Raw genomic sequence first — 24026 nt, 5'->3', positions numbered from 1 at the left:
GTAAGTTGGTATAAAATCCACATGAATTTGTCACTAGTGCTATTTCACACAATATGTAGTATAATGTAACCAAATATTTGGTACAATAAAAGCTATGTCGTGGTACAATAAACACCAGAATGTGCTACATATTCATTGTATCTAACATGCAAACTACAAAAAATATGTCAAGACATATGGTTATCCAAAATATATAATTTATAGCGTAATGTGTACCGACAAAAATAGCCCCATCTAGAAACTATATGTCTTCCTTGCATGTCTTGTGATTGTAACCGACAAAACAACTCATCTACATACTATATTACTTCTTTACAGTTTCTGCGATTATGACCGACAAAAATAGCCCATCCACATATTATATTGCTTCCTTGCATTTTCTACGATTATGCCCCGATTCGTGACATTGTGTACACTCGATAACACATTTATTTACTTAAGACGGGGATCTTTGTGTCCTTCTACATCCTGGCTGCGATCGGACATCCGGCGGTCTAATTATATTGTCATTAGAATGTGGTAAATCAGTATCGATGTCGAATGTAGGGATTTGATTGACAACTGCCGCATAAGCTCTTCAATAATTTTCAAATTTGTAGCAAGAGTCACAAAGGTCATATATTGGCAAACCCTTTGATTCAATCGCAGCACAATCATGGTTACAAGGGATCCCATTAATTTTCCAGATTCTACATAAGCAACTCCAGTTTTCAAAATCCACTGCACAATTTTTATCACCATCAAGAACCTCAAAAGGCATGAACTATACCTATCAACCTTCAAATTTCGAGATTTAGTGTAGACCTATCAACCTTTAAACGGTAAATTGGAATATGTATTTTTAATGTTTAGGTGTAGCACAACTACAAACAAAGAAAGATATGAATTACACGAGAATATTCTTGTCAATTAGAATAATTTCTTTTTTTCAGATTGACATCATGTCAATGATGTTTACTTTCATGTAGACAAATAATCGGATCATATTACTGACATCCTGATCTTCTAACACAAATTGCATAAAAAGTGGGACAAACAGAAGAAATAGATTAGAAAAAAACCCACTCCCTCGTTTTCTTTGCTTCAGCTCGTTGTCCCTCTTCGTTGCCCCTTCCAAATGTTTTTTAGTTGCCTCTTCCAAATCTTTTTCAGTAGGTGTCGCAGGCAGAGGGTTCCTACGGCCCATGGGTTTTGCATAGGTTCTCTACATTGAGGAGAATATGGAAATCTGTACGTCGAGAGAAATTGAGGGAGGAGATAATAGATGGAAATGGGTGGAGAGAAATTGAGGGAGGAGAGAAAGATGAAAATTGACAGAGAATGGTGGATACAGAGTGAGAAGAAAAGATGGTTTGTATGAAAGAGATGAACCAAATTACATTGCGGAATAAAATAATAAAATTAAGGGAAATATTAAATAAAATATGAACGAGAGAGTGAAAAGAAATTTTTTTATGTATTAGGTAGTGCATAATACAATATTATGACATAGGGACTAAACATGAAAACCAATTTGTGATTTAGTATTTATCTCAAGTTGCCCAAGAATGTTTGCCCGGTATAGTGGTACTTTGTTATTTTTGCTTTTTTTTTTTTAAATTTTTTTTTATTTTTATTTATTTTAATTTAATAATAGATAATAGAAAAGCAAATAAATCTTCCGTATCCCCATCAGACGAGAGGAGGTGGAAAAAAAAAGGCGACACCATTTCCCCGCCGCGGACAGCCGCTGTATCTCCGTCGTGCTCTTTCTGGACGATCCGAGCTTTAAGGTTTGCGAAGATTTCCAGTTTCTACGCACATCAGTTTTTTTTTCTCCCAGAATTTTCGAATTAGGGAGTACTTAGATCTTCGTTACTCAAATTTTCGAGTGGTTTTTCTTTATTGGTATGAACAGGTTATGATTTGATTATGCCGATTTTCATTTCGTGGTATGAACGGTGTATGAGTCTTTTAGCTTCTTGGCCTTGTTGTCTAATTTTTGTTATTTTCATCCTTGATTTCTTTTCACTGGCATACTGGTGATTTACTTGGTGATCCTTTGTTTTTTATCTCTCTATTTAAAATTAAATAGTTGTGGTTTTTTATGGATCTTGTTACATTATTAAATAGTTGTGGTTTTGTATGGATCTTGTTACATTATTCTTGGAATTTGTTTGGATAACATTAATATATTATGGTCTTGTTTTTTGCATGTGACCTTTGAAATATGCTTCATCTTCTTTCTCATTGTCTTTGTGTCAGCAATATTTTGACTCTTATGAAAGCTTCATTGAATAATTTGCAGGAAACTTAAAAACTAGTTTCTTAACCTTTTTTCAATGGTGAGTTGTTTCATTTTAAGTAGTAATTGTTTGTAGTTCTAATCTTTCGTTAATACAAGATTAAAATGTGGTTTTTTTTTGGGTACAATACAGGGGAAAAAATCGTATGTTGTCTATGCTGGACGTGAACCAGGTGTTTATGACACGTGGGGAGAAGCATCTTCTAATGTTAACGGACATAAGGGTGCTGTCCACCAGTCTTTCAAAAGCAGAGACGAGGCAGAAAGATCTTATCAAGTTCACGGGAAACTTCACGTTCAAGATCAAGTTCAAGTTCAAACGCAAGGAGAAAAATTTCCCAGCCTGAAAAAGTAAGTCCGTTTCAGGGGATGCAACAGAATTTGGATGTGATATATTTTGTTTCAAGTTGTTGATCTGAAAATGACTTATGGTGTGTTGGAGATAAGCTTGATAGTATGTGGATAGTTGGCTGCATCAGCTTGATGTGTGCTATTTGTTGTCTGTTTTTTGGTGTGTGCTACTTGTTGTCTTGAGACCACTAAGATGCCAATAAATAGATTTTCAACTTGATATTAATGCTAGAAGCCTTAGATTGTGACCATGTTGCTGTTATCTTACAACCTCAATAGAAAACATGAATTGGTGTTGAGAGTTGAGATATCAGTCTCACGAAATTTTCAACGTAGATCAACTAAAATCAGACCAGTTCATACCAAGTAACCAGGACCAATGCTTCAGTTTAATCGAAAGCACACATACTTTTCGTGGATTTGATGTTATATCACATCTGAACCTCTCCAAAAACAACACAAATTGCATTTGGATGAGGAAAGATATAGGCTCATCTTTAAACATCTCGCTTAAAACGTCTAATAAACGAAACAATAGAAACTCAAATTGTGTTCCATCTCATGAAACATTACAAATGGGATCAATAAAGACAATATAAATGCAACCCGAGCTTAAATATTTTTCAAATGTAGATTGATATATATATATATATATATATATATATTAAATTGTAGTGTCTCATTGATCAATAGAGACAATACCAATAAAGACAACATTATAATTTGGTGAAAAGAAAATGAACATATTTAGGTAAAGAAGCGCTAACCGGTAAATAATGCTACTAAAAAAAAATTGGGTTGTAATAATAAACACTGATAAATTTTTCATGCTCTTATTACACTTAGTGAAATTTAATTTAAAATTATAATTATACTCTCGTTATATAAATTTATTAATAAAAAAAGAAAAGAAAAAAAAACTTCAATCCCATCATTATATTTATTTTAAAATTAAACCATATCATGTATATTTTAAAATTTTAGATAGTTTATCAGAAAAAAACAAAATATTTATATTGAATATAAAATACCACGAGTTTGAAAAAAAAAACCATAAAAAGTGAACAATGTTATCCATATCTATCTTATTTGTTTTTTAAAAATGTATCAGGAAAACATAGAGATCGCATTATTATAGGATATTACAAATCAGTGTAGGATATTACAAAATCATACATAGGATATTACCAAATAATTTGATTATCAGTTCTCAAAAAATCGCTCGGAAACGCCTAAACGCCATCACACGGCTAAAACGGCTAAAGAGCTGAAAGAGAAATTTTAATCAAATATTTGAACCTGTGATTTAACCTATGATTTAATCCATAATAACTTGATTTATGTTTTATGAATCCATAAACAACATAAGAACCAAGTTATAAATAGTTATATTGTCAGCTCATGATTTAGTATAAAATAGTTTAGCCTGCCATTCAGGCAAAATACACAAGAAATAAAGATTTAAATAAAAAAATTATAAAAATAACAAGGAAACTTACAATAAAACCAGTAGAAGTTTTATTTCTAAAAGCTCCAAGAGAGTAATTACAAGAGAGTTTTTTTAGAGAGAGTAGTATTCTAAATTGCAGCGTGCTCAAAATAATAAAAACTAACCTATAAATAGAGGGAAGAGCCGGACATGAAACCCCGGATTCCAAAACTAAAATAAGAATAGTATAACCAATAATACAACTTTTCTTTATAAAAGTAAATAATTCCAAACTACTTTATTAAAGTAGTGCACCAATTTCTTTGTGGTCCTCACCACTTTGAGTGGTCCTTGGTGGCCATCATAATCAACCGGATGTTTTACGCAATACATTGTAATGACAATCACATCATGTCATCACATCATGTCTCTTGGTAGTTGTTGATGAATGCAGTCTGGAGTTTCCGGATATTTCCTCATACAATGCTGAAATTTAGCATTATGAGATTTAATTGATTTCTTGATGTCTTTGAGAATCCTTTGCCTTTGTGGATAAGAGTAATTTTCTTCAATACTCTTCTCCCTCTTATTATGGCCTTCAATAATGATTTGATCAAAATTCTTTTTCCATTGTATGTAGCAGAAACATCTAGGACAAATATCTTTGTGTTTATCCATTATAAACCATTCCTTTTAATATTCTCTTTTAATGATTCTTTTAAAGAATCAAAGACTTTGTCAATAGAAAAATCTCCCAAGTCTTCCTCAAGGTCTTGTGCATCTTGAAATAGGTGACGATGGAACTTAGTATCACTTGATTCCGAGGCCATAGATGTGTCTGATTTTGAATATGATTATGACAGATTTCTACATAAATCTTTTTTCATTTCTTCAAGATATAACTCGACCATTTTTCCTTTGAAATAAATCTCTGAATATTTTTGAGTAATAATCTTAAAGGGACTAGAAGTCTCTTTCTCTTTTTTATTCTCCAAATCATGCTTATAAGCTTTGATTTTTTCATTAACACTTTGAATGGTTTCATCACCATACCCTTTTCTTGTTTCTGGGTCTTCTCTCATCATTTTTTCCTAGAATTTTGTTAAACTTTTCCAACAAAGACAAGGAATTCCTCTGTCGGTATAACCTGATTGGTGGCTTCCATTTCCAAATCCATGGAATGCCAAATTCAATAAATAAAATGCAAGATATCTTGCCCTCAATAGTTTTTGAGGATAATTCTTGAATTTTTGGAGAACAGCCAATCCATTTTTCCATTAATCCTTTAAGGATTTCAGGCAAAATTTTTGTCGAAGGACCAAATATCTTCCACCAGTCTAAAAACCAGTTAGGAACATGATGATGAAAAACATTTTCGTAGATTTTTAAAAACCACGAATGTTTTCTTTTTTGATTTTCATAAAATAAAGTTTTATTAAAACCTTCTACATAATCCCAATAATTGAATTTAAAATTCATTTTATTTTAAGAAAATTCTTTTCAACTAGTGGAGATATTCCCCATTCTTCAATAGATATAATCTTTTTGACAATAAATTTTGAGAAGTTATAAACTCCTTGCTGTTGGGTATTACCAGAAAAATGAGTAATTTCCACTGTATTGGTGGATAAAATGAGATTTTCATAAAATCCTCTTTACTTATGAGATCCATTCACATATGATGTGTTGGATAAATATCTTTCCATGATAGTCCACGGAGTTTCCATCCATTGTATGTCTTTCTCTTCTATAAGAAGAATCAAATCTTGATATTCATTCTCAATATATTGAGAATCACTATCATTTTCTTTTATAATATTGACATATGATGCCGATGAATCAGGAATATTGCCTTCTTTTTCTTTTTTCTGTTTCAAGAATTCTTGAAACTCACCATATAATGGATCATTTTTTTTCTGGAGTATGACTCCCTGATGAACTAGCAATATTTTGAGCTATAAGCTTTTTATTGCCATGTTGAGCAATTATTTGAGGAGATGCTCCTCTTCTACCTTTTCCTCTATAAGAGGAATGATTTCCTCTACCAGGATTACTCATACCTGTAAACATGAAAAGTATTTACGAGTTAAGAAATCAGACAGATTATTATCTTCACCTTTTTTATATATAGTTTCAAAATCAAAAGGCGCTAAATGAGCTTGCCATCTAGCAAACATTTGCTTAGAAACATCATGCTTAAAATATTTTTGAAACATAAACTTAGCATATCTACAATTTGTTTTAATTATAAATTTTTGATTGTATAAATCATCTTGAAATTTTAATACACATCTAACAATAGCAAGAATTTCTTTAGCTATGGTAGCATAATTTTTTTGAGCATTATTCCATTTTTCAGAATAAAATCTAACAAGATATTCTTGTTTTGTATCAGGATTAACATGTTTAATAATTCCTCCGAAACCTATATCAGAAGCATCTGTTTCAATAATTTTTTTCCATTGGGGATTAGCCAGCATAAGGCAAGGAATATTTTTAACCTTTTCTTTAATTTTTCTCACGGCCTCAGTATGTTCTATAGTCCAGGGAGAGGGATTTTTTTTGAGTCTATCATATAAAATAGCAGAATCATTAGTAAGATTTTTAATATATGAAGATATATAATTAAGACTTCCTAAAAATCTTTGTAACTAAGTTTTATCAGTTATTTCATCAGAAAACTTAGAACCAAATTCTATACTTCTTTGTATAGGAATAATTTTTCCCTTTTCTATCATATGACCAAGAAATCTGATATTGGTCTGAAATAAAGACATTTTTGGTTTTGATATAACAAGACCATTTTGAATAACCACTTTTCTAAATATTTCTAAGTGTTTAAAATGAGATTCAATGTCTTTACAAAATACTAAAATATCATCAATATAAACAATAATAAAATTACTAAAAGGATAAAAAATATCATTCATAATTTTTTGAAACTCTGAATGAGCATTATTCAGACCAAATGGCATAACTGTCCATTCATAATGTCCTATTGGAACATTAAAAGCAGTTTTGTTTAAATCAAACTTTGAAAATATTAAAGCATTAAAAAGTCTATCTAATAAATCTTTTTTGTTAGGAATAGGATGCCTAATCCATTTCAAAACTTTATTAAGAGGTTTGTAATTTATTACTAACCTGGGAACTCCTCTTTCCTTCTCTGAATGCTTATTGACATAAAAAGCAGTACAAGACCAAGGAGACTGAGAGGGAGTTATTAACTTTTTATCTAAAAAAGATTTGATTTCATTTTTACATAATTCCAAATATTCAGAATTCATCTGACAAGGACGAGCTTTCGTACGAATACTTTTCTCATCAAAATTTTCCTCATAAGGAAGATAAACAATATGTTTCTTTCTATCCCAAAAAGTATTGGGATGATCATTACAGATCTTTAGAGAAAATTTATTATGAACAAATTGAATTTTTTCCTTTAATTTAGAATTCTTCAATTTTTCTTCAATAGTTAAGGAATTAACTTCCTCTTTTAAAGAATTTATATGAAAAATATTTCTATCAATTTTTTCCTGTAATTCATTTAAAACCCTATTAATAGGTTTTGTAATAAACTGAAAAGAAATAGGTTTCCCTTCAAATGTACCTGTAATTCTTTTTTCATCTATATGAGTTAAAGGATAAATTTTATAAATAAAAGGAAGACCAAATACAAGTTGGCTAGAAATATTTTTAGCAAGTAAGAAACTTGTAGCAATATAATTCTTATCCTTGCAAATATAAGCTTTAGGTAATTTATAATTTATATCAAGAGGTTCACCACCTGCATGAGATAAAAAATGAGTAGTCTTATGAAAATATTTTGTAGGTATGAGACCTTTTTGTATAACATTTAAATCTGCACCACTATCAATCATATCAATAAAATTTTTCTTATAAGAATTATCAATCAAAAGAGTAATATTAATATACCATTTTTGAGATATAATCATACTTAACACAGAAAGGTTATTATCATCAAAGAAAGATAATTCAGTATCCTAAAAATTTCCTTGATCATACATAAAATTTCCTTGATCATACATTTTTTCTTTTCTTTTCTCAATTTTGTTGATTCTTTTATGAAGAACTAAATTGTCATCTTGTAAAATTTTTACTTCTTTTTTGAAATTATTTATCTCACTAACTAAATCCTGAACAGTCACAGGATTTTGATTTTCATATTTTTGCTTGAGAAGTTTTTTGACTTCTGTCATAGTATAAGTAGGATTAATAATACTCTTTGTCTTATTACTATCAGATGGATTACTATCCATTTTATCAATGATACTAGAAAGTAAACTGGGATCTTTAATCCTTTTAAGAAATTCTAAAATATTATTATTATCAAGGACATTAATATTAATATCCTCAAATTGAGACATAATTTTATAAAACTCATAATTATTATCATCTTTCTTAGTGCATACTTGTCCTTGAATATAAGCATCACAATCCTCAGTATCAGAATCTGAGATAATCGAATCATTCTCTAAGGCATTAATATCCTCAGAACTATAAGATTCTTGTTGTAGCGACCCTACCCGGATCCACTACCTAATCAGAGTGATTGGCGCAAGCAATAATAATTAAAGCGTTAAATAGCGGATAGTTCCAAAGTACAACAAATCCAATCGGCAGAATACAACCGACGATAGAAACAGTGTATAATTCTTTATACAACCAAATCGAAATTAGGGTATCAGAATCCCTAACCAACTACCTCTGCACGGTAGCAACCTCAACCCTGCTGGGAACCACCGGGACCGTCCAGCCTCAGACCTGACCCGCCACAAGGTGTCCCAAAACATGAAACATAAAGGGCGTGAGAGACTACGCTCAATACGGAAGCAATGATATAAATACAAATATGAGCATGCACATGACTTTAAAAATCAGGGTTAAATCACTTTACTCATGGCGCCTGGAATACACAGTACCGGGCAAGAGAGCGACTCTGCGTGGTACTCGTATATTCCCAAGACATGAATCCTCAGGAAAAATCGCCTCGACTGATGGAAACTGTCATGACTCACATCATACCCGATGCAGTCTCCGTAAAAACGTATGCATGTGCTAAAAACAGTAAAACATAGCCAATACAGCACATACATCATGCATCACACACATATGTATAAATATCATGCCGGCTATCTCGGTCAGTACTTACGTACCTTTAACACTGCAGGTCAACTCCTAGCACACCCGTCTAGGTCCAAAGCCTACCATTCTGCTCTACTGCGTCTACACATGCAAAAGTCCATGAATCACTATAAACGCTCTAAAAGCTTTAACTAAGCTATTTCATACTCCTAAATATTTTTAGGAAGCCAAATTATACCTTCGTTCGTCGTCAGCCCGCTGGTGTAGAATCGCCTCAAAACTTAGGCACACCTCCGCTACGACGCCGGGATCGCTAGGCAACTTCCGGATTCCCAATAGAATGCCTAGAACTCCGTAGATCTAAGTAAGAAGGTTCGAAAACCAGAGGAGAGGAGAAAAATTGGTGCACAGAATGAGGGCTCGGACTCTTTATTTATAGACGGCGATCGGAACGTCCGATCCCTCATCGGAACGTCCGATCGCGAAAGGAGCATTCGATCGTGACATCGGAACGTCCGATGTCACCTCACGTGCATAAGCAGTGACGTTATCTTGCTGACGTCGGTGATGACGCCAGCCCTAGCCAAAACGGAACCTCCGATCCTCCAACGGAACGTCCGATCCCGATCGGAGCTTCCGATCCGTGCTTCGGAGCTTCCGATCCACTTCGGATAATTTTAGGCAAAATTTAGTAATTAATTTCCTTAATTACCTTGATTAATTGCGGGTCACTACATTCTCCCCCACTTAAGAAATTTCGTCCTCGAAATTACATCTTAAGGAAAACATAGTACGCAAAATCAATGCTCTTATTACAACTGAACAATATACATTCGATACAACAGAGTACAAAATCTTAAAACAACTCGGGGTGCTCGGCTACCATCCGACTCTCCAACTCCCAAGTAGCTTCCTCTGTACCTCTGCGTTGCCACTGTACCATAACCAATGGTATTCGCTTGTTACGAAGTACCTTGTCCTTCCTGTCAAGAATCCGCAGGGGTTTCTCCACATACGATAGATCCCCATCTACCTTTACCTCGGTCGGATGCAAAATATGCGACTCGTTTGCCACATACTGCCTCAACAAGGACACGTGGAACACATCGTGGATCTCCGAAAGATTTGGTGGCAAGGCTAGATGATAAGCCACGTCTCCAACTTTTTCGAGAATCTCAAAAGGACCAATAAATCTTGGTGACAACTTACCCTTGAGACCGAACCTCATCACCTTCCGGAAAGGTGATACACGCAAGAATACATACTCTCCTTCTTCAAAATGAAGTGGCCTGCGGTGAGTGTTCGCGTAGCTAGCCTGTCGATCCTGGGATGCCTTAATCCTGCGTCGGATCAATTCTACTGCATCAGTCATCTGCTGAATCATCTGAGGACCCTCCACCTGCCACTCACCAACCTCGTCCCAAAACAAAGGTGTACGACAATGACGTCCATAAAGAGCCTCAAATGGTGCCATGCCAATGCTGCTATGGTAGCTATTGTTATAATCGAACTCCACCAATGGCAAATGATCGTGCCATGCTGGGCCAAAATCCATTACGGTAGCTCGAAGCATGTCCTCGAGAGTACGGATAGTCCTCTTCGATTGTCCATCAGTCTCTGGATGATACGCTGTGCTCAAACTCAAAGTGGTACCAAGAGCACGCTGAAAACTCCCTCAAAATCTTGAGGTGAAACGAGGATCTCTGTTGCTCACAATACTCAGTGGAATACCATGCAAACGGACAATTTCTTGCACATACAACCGTGCCATCCTGTCGAAAGTGAAATCCCGGTTATATGGTAAGAAATGCGCGGATTTCGACAATCGGTCAACAACAACCCAAATCGCGTAGCAATTCCTGGAAGACATAGGCAAGTGGGTGACAAAGTCCATCGTCACATGCTCCCACTTCCACTCAGGAATATCGAGATTGTGAAGTAGACCTCCGGGTCGACGATACTCTGCCTTGACCTGCTGACACACAAGGCATCGGAACACGAACTGATAAACGCTGCGCTTCATTCCTTTCCACCAAAATCGAGTACGTAGATCATTATACATCTTCATGCTGCCAGGATGTACTGAGAACCTACTATGATGAGCTTGCGATAAGATCTCGTCTCTAAGTGTGGAATCATCAGGCACAACCACACGGCCAGAAAGACACAACAAACCATCCTCCTGAAAATGGAAACCAGCTGAATTCTCACCCTCAGTGAATCGGGCTAATCTCTGCATCTTGGGATCAACACCCCGTGCCTCACGAATACGTCTATACAAGGCTGGCTCGGCAAGCACAGACGCAACACGAACTCCCTGTTGTTCCTTCTTATGATGGAAAGTGAAACCCAAGGAACAACACTCTTCGACCATTCGTGACACTGCACTGGTACGAAGGGAACTCAAATAAATCTTGCGACTAAGCGCATCAGCAACCGGATTAGAAGATCCTGTATGGTAATTGATTTTGCAATCATAGTCCTTCAGCAAGTCCATCCAATGGCGCTGTCGCATGTTCAACTCTGCCTGAGTGAATAGGTACTTTAAACTCTTATGATCAGTAAAAATCTGGAATCGTTCACCGTATAAATAATGATGCCATATCTTCAGAGCAAAGACAATGGCTGCAAGCTCTAGATCATGTACGGGATAATTCCCCTCGTGAGTCTTTAGTTGCCTGGAGGCATAGGCAATCACATGCCCATTTTGAGTCAACACACACCCCAAACCCCGAAGAGAAGCATCGGTGTGGACTACGAAACCACCAGATCCAGTCGGCAAGGATAGCACTGGAGTAGTCGTCAATCTACGTCTCAACTCACGAAAACTGTCTTCGCACGCGGAAGACCACTCACAAGAAACATCCTTTCGCGTCAACTGTGTCAAAGGCCTGGCTATCTGAGAGAAATTCTCCACGAATCAACGGTAGTATCCGGCCAAACCCAAGAAACTACGAATCTCAGATGCTGTCGTCGGACGCGACCAATTAAGAATAGCCTCTGTCTTGCTAGGATCCACTGATACTCCATCTCTAGAAATGACATGACCAAGGAACACAACTCGGTCAATCCAGAAGTCACACTTGCTGAGCTTAGCATACAACTGATGCTCTCGCAAGGTCTGTAAAACAGTACGAAGATGAAAGGCATGCTCATCCATGCTACGAGAATACACAAGGATGTCATCGATGAACACTACAACGAACTTATCCAAGAGCTCTCGGAAAACCCTGTTCATCAAATCCATGAAAACAGCTGGAGCATTCGTCAGACCAAATGGCATCACTAAGAACTCATAGTGCCCATATCGAGTACGAAATGCTGTCTTCGAAACATCCTCGTCTCTAACTCGCAACTGATGATACCCAGAACGCAAGTCGATCTTGGAATAGACAGAAGTACCCTGCAATTGATCAAACAGATCGTCAATCCGCGGGAGAGGATACTTGTTCTTTACTGTCACTTTGTTCAACTGACGATAGTCAATGCACAAACGCATCGAACCATCCTTCTTCTTGACGAATAGAACCGGGGCTCCCCAAGGTGAAACACTGGGTCGAATGTAGCCCTTATCAAGAAGATCCTGCAACTGCTGCTGCAACTCTTGCATCTCAGATGGAGCTAATCGGTACGGTGCTCGGGAAATCGGCGCTGTCCCTGGCAACAAGTCAATGCCAAACTCGATCTCTCGCACAGGTGGTAACCCTGGAATCTCGTCGGGAAACACATCCGGGAACTCACTGACTACTGGTATCTCCTCCATGTTCGGACCCTCTAAGGATGCATCAATCGCATAGATCAGGTAGCCTTCCCCGCCAGACTCTAAAGCACGTCGGGCTTTCAGAGCAGAAACCACTGGCATCGGGGGTCACGCTCCCTCACCATAGAAATACCAAGCATCCTCAGCCTCGGGGCGAAACTGGAAAAATCTCTGGTAGCAATCCACTACCGCTTGATACGAAGTCAGAAGATCAATCCCGATGATACCATCAAAGTCATCCATCGCTAAAATCATCAGGTTAGCGCTCAACAGATGTCCCTCAAATCCCAAAATACAACCCAAAACAAGACGCTTAGCTAAGACTTCCTGACCCATCGGAGTCGAAACCGCTAACAAGACGTCTAAGGAAACAAAAGGTAATCTATGCCTCTTAACAAATAGAGCTGATATGAATGAATGCGAAGCACCGGTATCGATCAAAAGATAAGCAGGAAAACCGCACAAACTAAATGTACCTGCAATCATGTTCTCACTGTCTGCCTGAGCCTGCTCCTGGTTCAGCGCAAACACCTGCCCCTGAGCACGCGGGCGTGATGACTGTCCTCTCGAAGAAGACTGAGAATGATGTCGCTGCGATGGCTGCGACTGCTGACGCTGCTGCGGTGAAGGCTGCTGCTGATACTGGGGTGGTTGATAGATAGTGGTCTGAGAACCACCAACACTACCCGAACCACTCACTGTACCGGTCAAAGTGGGACAATCTCTCTTCATGTGACCCTCCTGGCCGCACTGAAAACAAACACCAGTGATATGAGGACACGGTCTTGGGTGATGCTTCCGTTTGCACTGACGACAACGTCGTGAATCACCAAAACGATGAACACCGCAAGATCCGGAAGAAGAACAAGAAGTACCACCCTGTCTCTTAAAAGACTGGGCCCTTGGACCCAAAAAGCTAGATGGTCTGGATGCAGAAAATCCGAAAGTCCTGTTTCTCTGCAGGCTGTCCTCTGCCTGGTGACAATTGTTTACCAAATTCTCGAAGTTCCTCTCTCTGCCCACGACAACCAACTGATGAATGTCAGGGTTAAGGCCCTGAAGAAATAGATCGTGCATCGTCTCTGAGCTATTCACAATATGGGAACTGAAAGAAAGAAGCTCAAAGAATTTCTGCTGGTACTCATCAATGGTCATAGTACCCTGTCGCAAACTCAGCAACTCGCTCGCCTTCGTCTGACGCAAAGCTGGAGGAAAGTAATGCTTCTCGAAGGAAGACTTAAACTCAGCCCAAGTAGCGGTACCCCTGGCGGCAATAAACGGTGTAGAAGTAGCTCTCCACCACCTGTTGGCATTTCCCTCTAGAACAAAAGCTAAAGTCTCCATCTTCTGGGCTTCAGACACTGATACTCCCGAAAACAACTCTCCATACGCTCCAACCAGTCCTCAGCAACTGCAGGAGCCTCGCCACCTACCAATGGCTTAGGAGCCATCTGAAGAAAATGGTTCATACTAAAACGCCTATGATCTTCATGATGATGTCTATGGTGATGTCTCCTTGGTGGATCACCCCAACTACCACCGCTAGACTGACTCTCGTAATCATCATCTGGCATCTGTCAATAACAACAGACAACTCTTAAAATCCGTTTTACTAATTCCCAGTTGCAATGCGCTCTGATACCAATAAATGTAGCGATCCTACCCGGATCCACTACCTAATCAGAGTGATTAGCGCAAGCAATAATAATTAAAGCGTTAAATAGCGGATAGTTCCAAAGTACAACAAATCCAATCGGCAGAATACAACCGACGATATAAACAATGTATAATTTTTTATACAACCAAATCAAAATTAGGGTATCAGAATCCCTAACCAACTACCTCTGCATGGTAGCAAACCTCAACCCTGCTGGGAACCACAGGGACCGTCCAGCCTCAGACCTGACCCGCCACAAGGTGTCCCAAAACACGAAACATAAAGGGCGTGAGCGACTACACTCAATACGGAAGCAATGATATAAATACAAATATGAGCATCCACATGACTTTAAAAATCAGGGTTAAATCACTTTACTCATGGCACCTGGAATACACAGTACAGGGCAAGAGAGAGACTCCGCGTGGTACTCGTATATTCCCAAGACACGAATCCTCAGGAAGAATCGCCTCGACTGATGGAAACTGTCATGACTCACATCATACCCGATGCAGTCTCCGTAAAAACATATGCATGTGCTAAAAACAGTAAAACATAGCCAATACAGCACATACATCATGCATCACACACATATGTATAAATATCATGCCGGCTATCTCGGTCAGTACTTACGTACCTCTAATACTGCAGGTCAACTCCTAGCACACCCATCTAGGTCCAAAGCCTACCAGTCTGCTCTACTGTGTCTACACATGAAAAAGTCCATGCATCACTATAAACGCTCTAAAAGCCTTAACTAAGCTATTTCATACTCCTAAATATTTTTAGGAAGCCAAATTATACCTTTGTCCGTCGTCAGCCCGCTGGTGTAGAATCGCCTCAAAACTTAGGCACACCTCCGCTACGACGCCGGGATCGCTAGGCAACTTCCGGATTCCCAATAGGATGCCTAGAACTCCGTAGATCTAAGTAAGAAGGTTCGAAAACCAGAGGAGAGGAGGGAAATTGGTGCACAGAATGAGGGCTCGGATCCCTTATTTATAGACGGCGATCGGAACGTCCGATCCCTCATCGGAACGTCCGATCGCGAACGGAGCGTCCGATCGTGACATCGGAACGTCCGATGTCACCTCACGTGCGTAAGCAGTGACGTTATCTTGCTGACGTCGGTGATGATGCCAGCCCTAGCCAGAACGGAACCTCCGATCCTCCAACGGAACGTCCGATCCAGATCGGAGCTTCCGATCCGTGCTTCGGAGCTTCCGATCCACTTCGGATAATTTTAGGCAAAATTTAGTAATTAATTTCCTTAATTACCTTGATTAATTGCAGGTCACTACACTTGTTCTAAACTATTTTCAGAATTAGGAGTTAGAAAGATATGAAATAATTTTTCTTTAATACTATCTTCTATATCAAGATTTTTAATCTTTTCTTTAGTCCAACACTTATTAGCATAATGATCTTCATTTATGACAAATAACTTTATAATATTTCTTAGGATATGACCTTTTCTGTCTTCGTAACTCTTTACGTTTTTCTTTCTTATCTTTTTGTTTTTCAGATAAGTGACGACGTTTTTTATAAAATCTGTGAGATCTATTAGATCTACTAGTCTCATGTAAATTTTTCTTATCTTTAGGCATATCAATACCAAATTGGTCACAAAATTTACCAAGTTGTCTTTTTTCTAACAAATTTTGTCTTTTTATTTGTTTATCTAGCTTTAATTCATTACAAAGAGCTAGACCTTCTTGGACACAAGTGCTAATAAGTTTTCCATAAGTATAACTATCATAAGGAATAGATAAATTATCTTTTCTTAGAATTTTTCTAATTCTTTCAGCAAATAAACCTGGAAGACCATCAATAAATTTGGCTTTCCATTGACTAGTATTACAGTCAGGTAATTTATAAATTCTAGATAGAAAAGTATCTTTATACCATCTAAAATTAGTAAGAGTTTTGCAACGTAAATTACTAAGCAAAATACGAATATTCTCACTATTATCAGTAAATCTTCCCGTAAAATGATCAATCATAGTCATTATTAAAGTATATACTACATTCTCAGTTGGAATATTATTCTCAATTTTAATAGTTCCGAAAATTTTATCCCTATGAGCTTGAGATAAATAATTATCCCACCAACCTTTAATTTGTCCAGTAAAACCAGCTACAAGCATTTTAGCCATATTCTTGTCAGTATTACCATTATTTTTACAAACAGTACTATACATAAGCATACGGTGAGCAATATTATAAATATGATTATCTGCAAAACCATCAATATTCCATTCATAAATGCTTTTTCCATTATAATGATTAGAAATAATATATTCTTGTTCTTCATTAAGAACATCCATAGGAGTAGGCCTACTATAATAATATTTATTATGAGTAGGTCTATCAGCCCATTTTAATTTATTAATCTCATTATCTGAGATAGAAGAATTTTCATCCATTTTACCATCTAAACTGGAAACATTAAAATTTTTTAATTTTTCTTCTATAAATTTTTCTAATTCAGACATGGAAGATTTTAATTTAAAATCTTTGATTTCAGGAGGAGGCTGAATAGAAAAAGAAGCTATGGAGGCAATATTGGTCTCTTCCTTCTGTTGTATATGAACATCTGGTTTAATCTGATTTATAGCAGAAATAATCATAGCAGAAATAATCATTTCGACTATATTATGTAAAGAAGTAATTTCTTCTCCTAAAATAGTCAAATATAAATTTTTATAATTTTGTTTTTCCAAAATTTGGTTAATATGTTTAACAGTAACTTGTAAAGTGTCATTCTCAAACAATTTAGAGAAAGAAGCAAAACTTAAGATTTTATTATTCTTTTTAATTTGAAAAGATTGCTGAGGGGGATATAAAGATTTCTGTATCGACCCAGAAGAAAGTTTATAAGTTCTTTCAATGACATTGATATAATCAATCACGTAAGTTCTAATAAACCAAGGGACAAAAGGAATCAAATTATTATGCTTTTCACAAAAGGAATAAAATTCATATCTTATTATATCATATTCTTTTTCAGAAAAACTTTGAAAATACCATTTTCTGAAAAAATTCCATTTTAGAAGATAAAATTCATAATTAATCTTTTGCCTAGCAAAAGATCCTTTAGAAAAATCAATTTTGGGCGTACTATCCATTAAAAAATCATATAAAGTTCATTTCTGATATCGTATCAGTTTCTCTAATGTTTTGAACATTATGAATACCATGAACAATATGATTCTTGTTGATAATCAATTCATCAACTACATCATCTTTAGAGGACTGAGATCCATTGTCTTCTCTTATTTGAGAAGTGGATGCTCTGGATGATTGAAAAATATCAATCATATAATCTAGGAGAAATATGAGAGTACATAGATCTAGATCTAGCAAGAGATCTAGCAGAAGATGGCAATAATCTTCTTTGTTCATTATGAAACTGTATTTCTACAGATCCTTCATTTTTCTGAACTATGTTATGTAAATCACTATTTATTATAGGATTTCTAGGAACAGCTTGTTCAATTATCCAATTTTCAGGAAATATAATTTCTTCCCATTTTATAGATCTACGAGTAGTAATATTAGATCTACTAAAATTGGTTTCTATAAGAATTATCTCATTTAAATCTTTATCTACTCTTTTACACATAGGATTAAGAGTAAATAAAGGTTTAAAATATATTCTGTAACAAATACATATAACCTCTGTTCTAGGAATATAATTATAACCATGAGTTTTAGCATTTAATGTTAAAGCATCTAGAATATTTATATCACATAAAGATAAAGAGAGATTTGGATAAACATCAAAATAAACTGGAATATGAGCCAAACTAGATTGAATAATTCCCATAAGGGATTGTTTCCAATTCAAATTTCTACCATCACGTAAAGCTGCTAAAAAGATTTCTGGTAGACCTTCTAAAGTAAGGGGTTTAAAAGCAATTTGCACTAAACCAATATGTAAAAACTTATGAGTTTTTTGAAAAGGTAAAATATCCTTTTTGTTTAATAAACCAATTACCTTCTCATTTCTATGGAAAGAAATTGATTCTTCAGTAGTTTTTACCACTTGTTTTAAACCTAATCTTTCAAAAGTTCCTAATTTATAAGCCAGTTTAGGTTCGACCTTAGAGATAGTCCATTTATTTAATAAATCCAAATTATTCGGAATATCGTATTCTTCAATAATACTGTTTTGAACAGTATCATTATTGATTTTAGAAAGATTCATTACTATGAAACTTTTGTACTAAATCAATCACTAAACATAGAGATCGCATTATTATAGGATATTACAAATCAGTGTAGGATATTACAAAATCATACATAGGATATTACCAAATAATTTGATTATCAGTTCTCAAAAAATTGCTCGGAAACGCCTTAACGCCATCACACGGCTAAAACGGCTAAAGAGCTGAAAGAGAACTTTTAATCAAATATTTGAACCTGTGATTTAACCTACTGATTTAACCCATAATAACTTGATTTATGTTTTATGAATCCATAAGCAACATAAGAACAAAGTTATAAATAATTATATTGTCAACTCATGATTTAGTATAAAATAGTTTAGCCTGCCATTCAGGCTAAATACACAAGAAATAAAGATTTAAATAACAAAATTATAAAAATAGCAAGAAAACTTACAATAAAACCAGTAGAAGTTTTATTTCTGAAAGCTCCAAGAGAGTAATTACAAGAGAGTTTTTTTTTTTTTGAGAGAGTAGTATTCTAAATTGCAGCGTGCTCAAAATAATAAAAACTAACCTATAAATAGAGGGAAGAGCCGGACATGAAACCTCGGATTCCAAAACTAAAATAAAAACAGTATAACCAATAATACAACTTTTTTTTATAAAAGTAAATAATTCCAAACTACTTTATTAAAGTAGTGCACCAATTTCTTTGTGGTCCTCACCACTTTGAGTGGTCCTTGGTGGCCATCATAATCAACCGGATGTTTTACGCAATCCATTGTTATGGAAATCACATCATGTCATAACATCATGTCTCTTGGTAGTTGTTGATGAATGCAGTCTGGAATTTCCGGATATTTCCTCATACAATGCTGAAATTTAGCATTATGAGATTTAATTGATTTCTTGGTGTCTTTGAGAATCCTTTGCCTTTTTGGATAAGAGTAATTTTTTTCAATACTCTTCTCCCTCTTATTATGGCCTTCAATAATGATTTGATCAAAATTTTTTTTCCATTGTATGTAGCAGAAATATCTAGGACAAATATCTTTGTGTTTATCCATTATAAACCACTCCTTTTAATATTCTCTTTTAATGATTCTTTTAAAGAATCAATGACTTTGTCAATAGAAAAGTCTCCCAAGTCTTCCTCAGGGTCTTGTGCATCTTGAAATAGGTGACGATGGAACTTAGTATCACTTGATTTCGAGGCCATAGGTGTGTCTGATTTTGAATCTGAGTATGACAGATTTCTACATAAATCTTTTTTCATTTCTTCAAGATATAACTCGACCATTTTTTCTTTGGAATAAATATCTGAATATTTTTGAGTAATAATCTTAAAGGGACTAGGAGTCTCTTTCTCTTTTTTATTCTCCAAATCATGCTTATAAGCTTTGATTTTTTCATTAATACTTTGAATGGTTTCATCACCATACACTTTTCTTGTTTCTGGGTCTTCTCTCATAATTTTTTCCCCAGAATTTTGTTAAACTTTTCCTCCAAAGACAAGGAATTCCTCTGTCTGTATAACCTGATTGGGGCTTCCATTTCCAAATCCATGGAATGCCAAATTCAATAAAGAAAATGCAAGATATCTTGCCCTCAATAGTTTTTGAGGATAATTCTTGAATTTTTGGAGAACAACCAATCCATTCTTCCATTAATGCTTTAAGGATTTCAGGCAAAATTTTTGTCGAAGGACCAAATATCTTCCACCAGTCTAAAAACCAGTTAGGAACTGGATGATGAAAAACATTTTCGCAGATTTTTAAAAACCACGAATGTTTTCTTTTTTGATTTTCATAAAATAAAGTTTTATTAAAACCTTCTACATAATCCCAATAATTGAACTTAAAATTCATTTTATTGTAAGAAAATTCTTTTTCAACTAGTGGAGATATTCCCCATTCTTCAATAGATATAATCTTTTTGACAATAAATTTTGAGAAGTTATAAACTCCTTGCTGTTGGGTATTACCAGAACAATGAGTAATTTCCACTGTACTGGTGGATAAAAGAAGATTTTGATAAAATTCTCTTTGCTTATGAGATCCATTCACATATGATGCGTTGGATAAATATTTTTCCATGATAGTCCACGGAGTTTCCATCCATTGTATGTTTTTCTCTTCTATAAGAAGAATCAAATCTTGATATTCATTCTCAATATATTGAGAATCACTATCATTTTCTTTTATAATATTGACATATGATGCCGATGAATCAGGAATATTACCTTCTTTATCTTTTTTCTGTTTCAAGAATTCTTGAAACTCACCATATAATGGATCATTTTTTTTCTGGAGTATGACTCCCTGATGAACTAGCAATATTTTGAGCTATAAGCTTTTTATTGCCATGTTGAGTAATTATTTGAGGAGATGTTCCTCTTCCACCTCTTCCTCTATAAGAGGAATGATTTCCTCTACCAGGATTACTCATACCTGTAAACATGACAAGTATTCACGAGTTAAAAAATCAGGCAGATTATTATCTTCTCCTTTTTTTATATATAATTTCAAAATCAAAAGGCGCTAAATGAGCTTGCCATCTCGCAAACATTTGCTTAGAAACATCATGCTTAAAATCTTTTTGAAACATAAACTTAGCAGATCTACAATCTGTTTTAATTATAAATTTTTGATTATATAAATCATCTTGAAATTTTAATACACATCTAACAATAGCAAGAATTTCTTTAGCTATGGTAGCATAATTTTTCTGAGCATTATTCCATTTTTCAGAATAAAATCTAACAAGATATTCTTGTTTTAAAATTCATATCTTATTATATCATATTTTTTTCAGAAAAACTTTGAAAATACCATTTTCTGAAAAGATTCCATTTTGGAAGATAAAATTCATAATTAATCTTTTGTCTAGCAAAAGATCCTTTAGAAAAATCAATTTTGGGCGTAGTATCCATTAAAAAATCATATAAAGTTCATTTCTGATATCGTATCAGTTTCTTTAATATTTTGAACATTATGAATACCATGAACAATACGATTCTTGTTGATAATCAATTCATCAACTACATCCTCTTTAGAGGACTGAGATCCATTGTCTTCTCTTATTTGAGAAGTGGATGCTCTGGATGATTGAGGAATATCAATCATATAATCTACAGGAGAAATATGAGAGTACATAGATCTAGATCTAGCATGAGATCTAGCAGAAGATGACAATAATCTTCTTTGTTCATTATGAAACTGTATTTCTACAGATCCTTCATTTTTATGAATTATGTTATGTAAATCACTATTTATTATAGGATTTCTAGGAACAGCTTGTTCAATTATCCAATTTTCAGGAAATATAATTTCTTCCCATTTTATTGATCTACGAGTAGTAATCTTAGATCTACTAAAATTGGTTTCTATAAGAATTGTGTCATTTAAATCTTTATATACTCTTTTACACATAGGATTAAGAGTAAATAAGGGTTTAAAATATATTCTGTAACAAATACATATAACCTCTGTTCCAGGAAAATAATTATAACCATGAGTTTTAACATTTAATGTTTAAGCATCTAGAATATTTATATCAGATAAAGATAAAGAGAGATTTGGATAAACATCAAAATAAACTGGACCATGAGCCAAACTAGATTGAATAATTCCCATAAGGGATTGTTTCCAATTCAAATTTCTACCATCACGTAAAGCTGCTAAAAAGCTTTCTGGTAGACCTTTTAAAGTAAGGGGTTTAAAAGCAATTTGCACTAAACCAATATGTAAAAACTTATGAGTTTTTTGAAAAGGTAAAATATCCTTTTTGTTTAATAAACCAATTACCATCTCATTTCTATGGAAAAAAATTGATTCTTCAGTAGTTTTTACCACTTGTTTTAAACCTAATCTTTCAAAAGTTCCTAATTTATAAACCAGTTTAGGTTCGACCTTAGGGATAGTCCATTTATTTAATAAATCCAAATTATTCGGAATATCGTATTCTTCAATAATACTGTTTTGAATAGTAGTATTATTATTGATCTTAGAAAGATTCATTACTATGAAACTTTTGTACTAAATCAATCACTATTTTATTGGGAATATAGTGTTTTTCCCACTTATTTGATATTTTTTTTTGTTTTGGTCGCTTTACGTGGTCATTCTGGATGAACTTTCAAATAAAATGTAAGGATATTTATTTAATTTTAAGTGCATTATATAACTTAACGTATACCTCTATCATTTTCGAAATTTTCATAAGGTCTATGAGTTTGTAAGCGTGAAGAATATAAATACTTGCATTTTCTCTCTAGATTAACAAATACGAATAACAAAGTGAAAATTTGAAGTTTGTCCTTTTTAACTGTTGAGCATGAGCATATGGATTCAAATCTTTAAATGAGAGAGCAATGATTAATCAATTAATGCTGGTTTACTCCATGCACCTAGCATACAATATTAAATTCAAAACAGACAAAATTCAAAATCATATATTTATTCTCTTTGTTATACTCTATAATGTATGTAGTATATTATTAAACATAAACTCTTTTTAATATCATGATTCGTATTTTATTTAATCAATGTTAAACATTATTTGTTCAATGTTAAATTTATCGTGATTTTATTTAATATTCATTATCCAAGAAACAAATATATTATCACAAATGTATTGGCAAATAAAAAACATAAACTGTATAAAATAATATGTATATTAATGTTTAACTTTAACTAATTTTTGAAATCTTAATTTTTTTTTGGCGTAGCGTGGTAAGGATACCAGTAAAAATCAATAATTTACATAACATATTTTGAATCATATATTTAAGGTGTAATTGTATACAATATTATGTGAAATACCGAGATTTTTATAAACCTTCTATGAAAATATAGTTTTTTAAATCTTCATGTTTTCAAATGCTCAACCTTATGAATCAATCATTGTCAATATGTTTTTACAGGTGTACGTATGTTCACGATTTGCAAATACGAAGAGTTAATAAATCTGGTTACCGCGTAGAGTTTTCAATATTTTTGAATTTTAACATTATAGCATATAAAATTAACCTTATTTTTTTATAATAATAATAATAATAATAACATCCGTCACATCTAGTTCATTTAATAAAATATGTAAATTCATTGATGAAATGAATCGATGCTAATATTTGAGCTCATTTTATTTCTATCCATTTTTCTCCAATCCTTTCTTTTGTGCCAAAAAACAAGAAACCAAGGTAAGTACATGGTTTATATATAGTCCATATGGCATTAAAATCTCAAATTTGAGAAAAGATCTCG

At 34.4% G+C, this 24026-nt stretch overlaps 1 long non-coding RNA gene across 1 annotated transcript; it reads left to right on the top strand.

Annotated features, from left to right (window-relative positions):
* The first annotated feature begins 1635 nt into the window (after positions 1-1635).
* Positions 1636-2886, top strand: LOC140884577 (uncharacterized). Its single transcript, XR_012150672.1, has 3 exons — positions 1636-1772; positions 2288-2324; positions 2418-2886. It is a non-coding gene; the product is annotated as an uncharacterized lncRNA (long non-coding RNA).
* The last annotated feature ends 21140 nt before the right edge of the window (positions 2887-24026 follow it).

The sequence above is a fragment of the Henckelia pumila genome, chromosome 2, assembly GCF_033568475.1.
Source record: "Henckelia pumila isolate YLH828 chromosome 2, ASM3356847v2, whole genome shotgun sequence".
Classification (NCBI taxonomy): domain Eukaryota; kingdom Viridiplantae; phylum Streptophyta; class Magnoliopsida; order Lamiales; family Gesneriaceae; genus Henckelia; species Henckelia pumila.
Note: the sequence above shows the minus strand (reverse complement) of the source record. Positions and strands in the feature narration are given on the sequence as shown.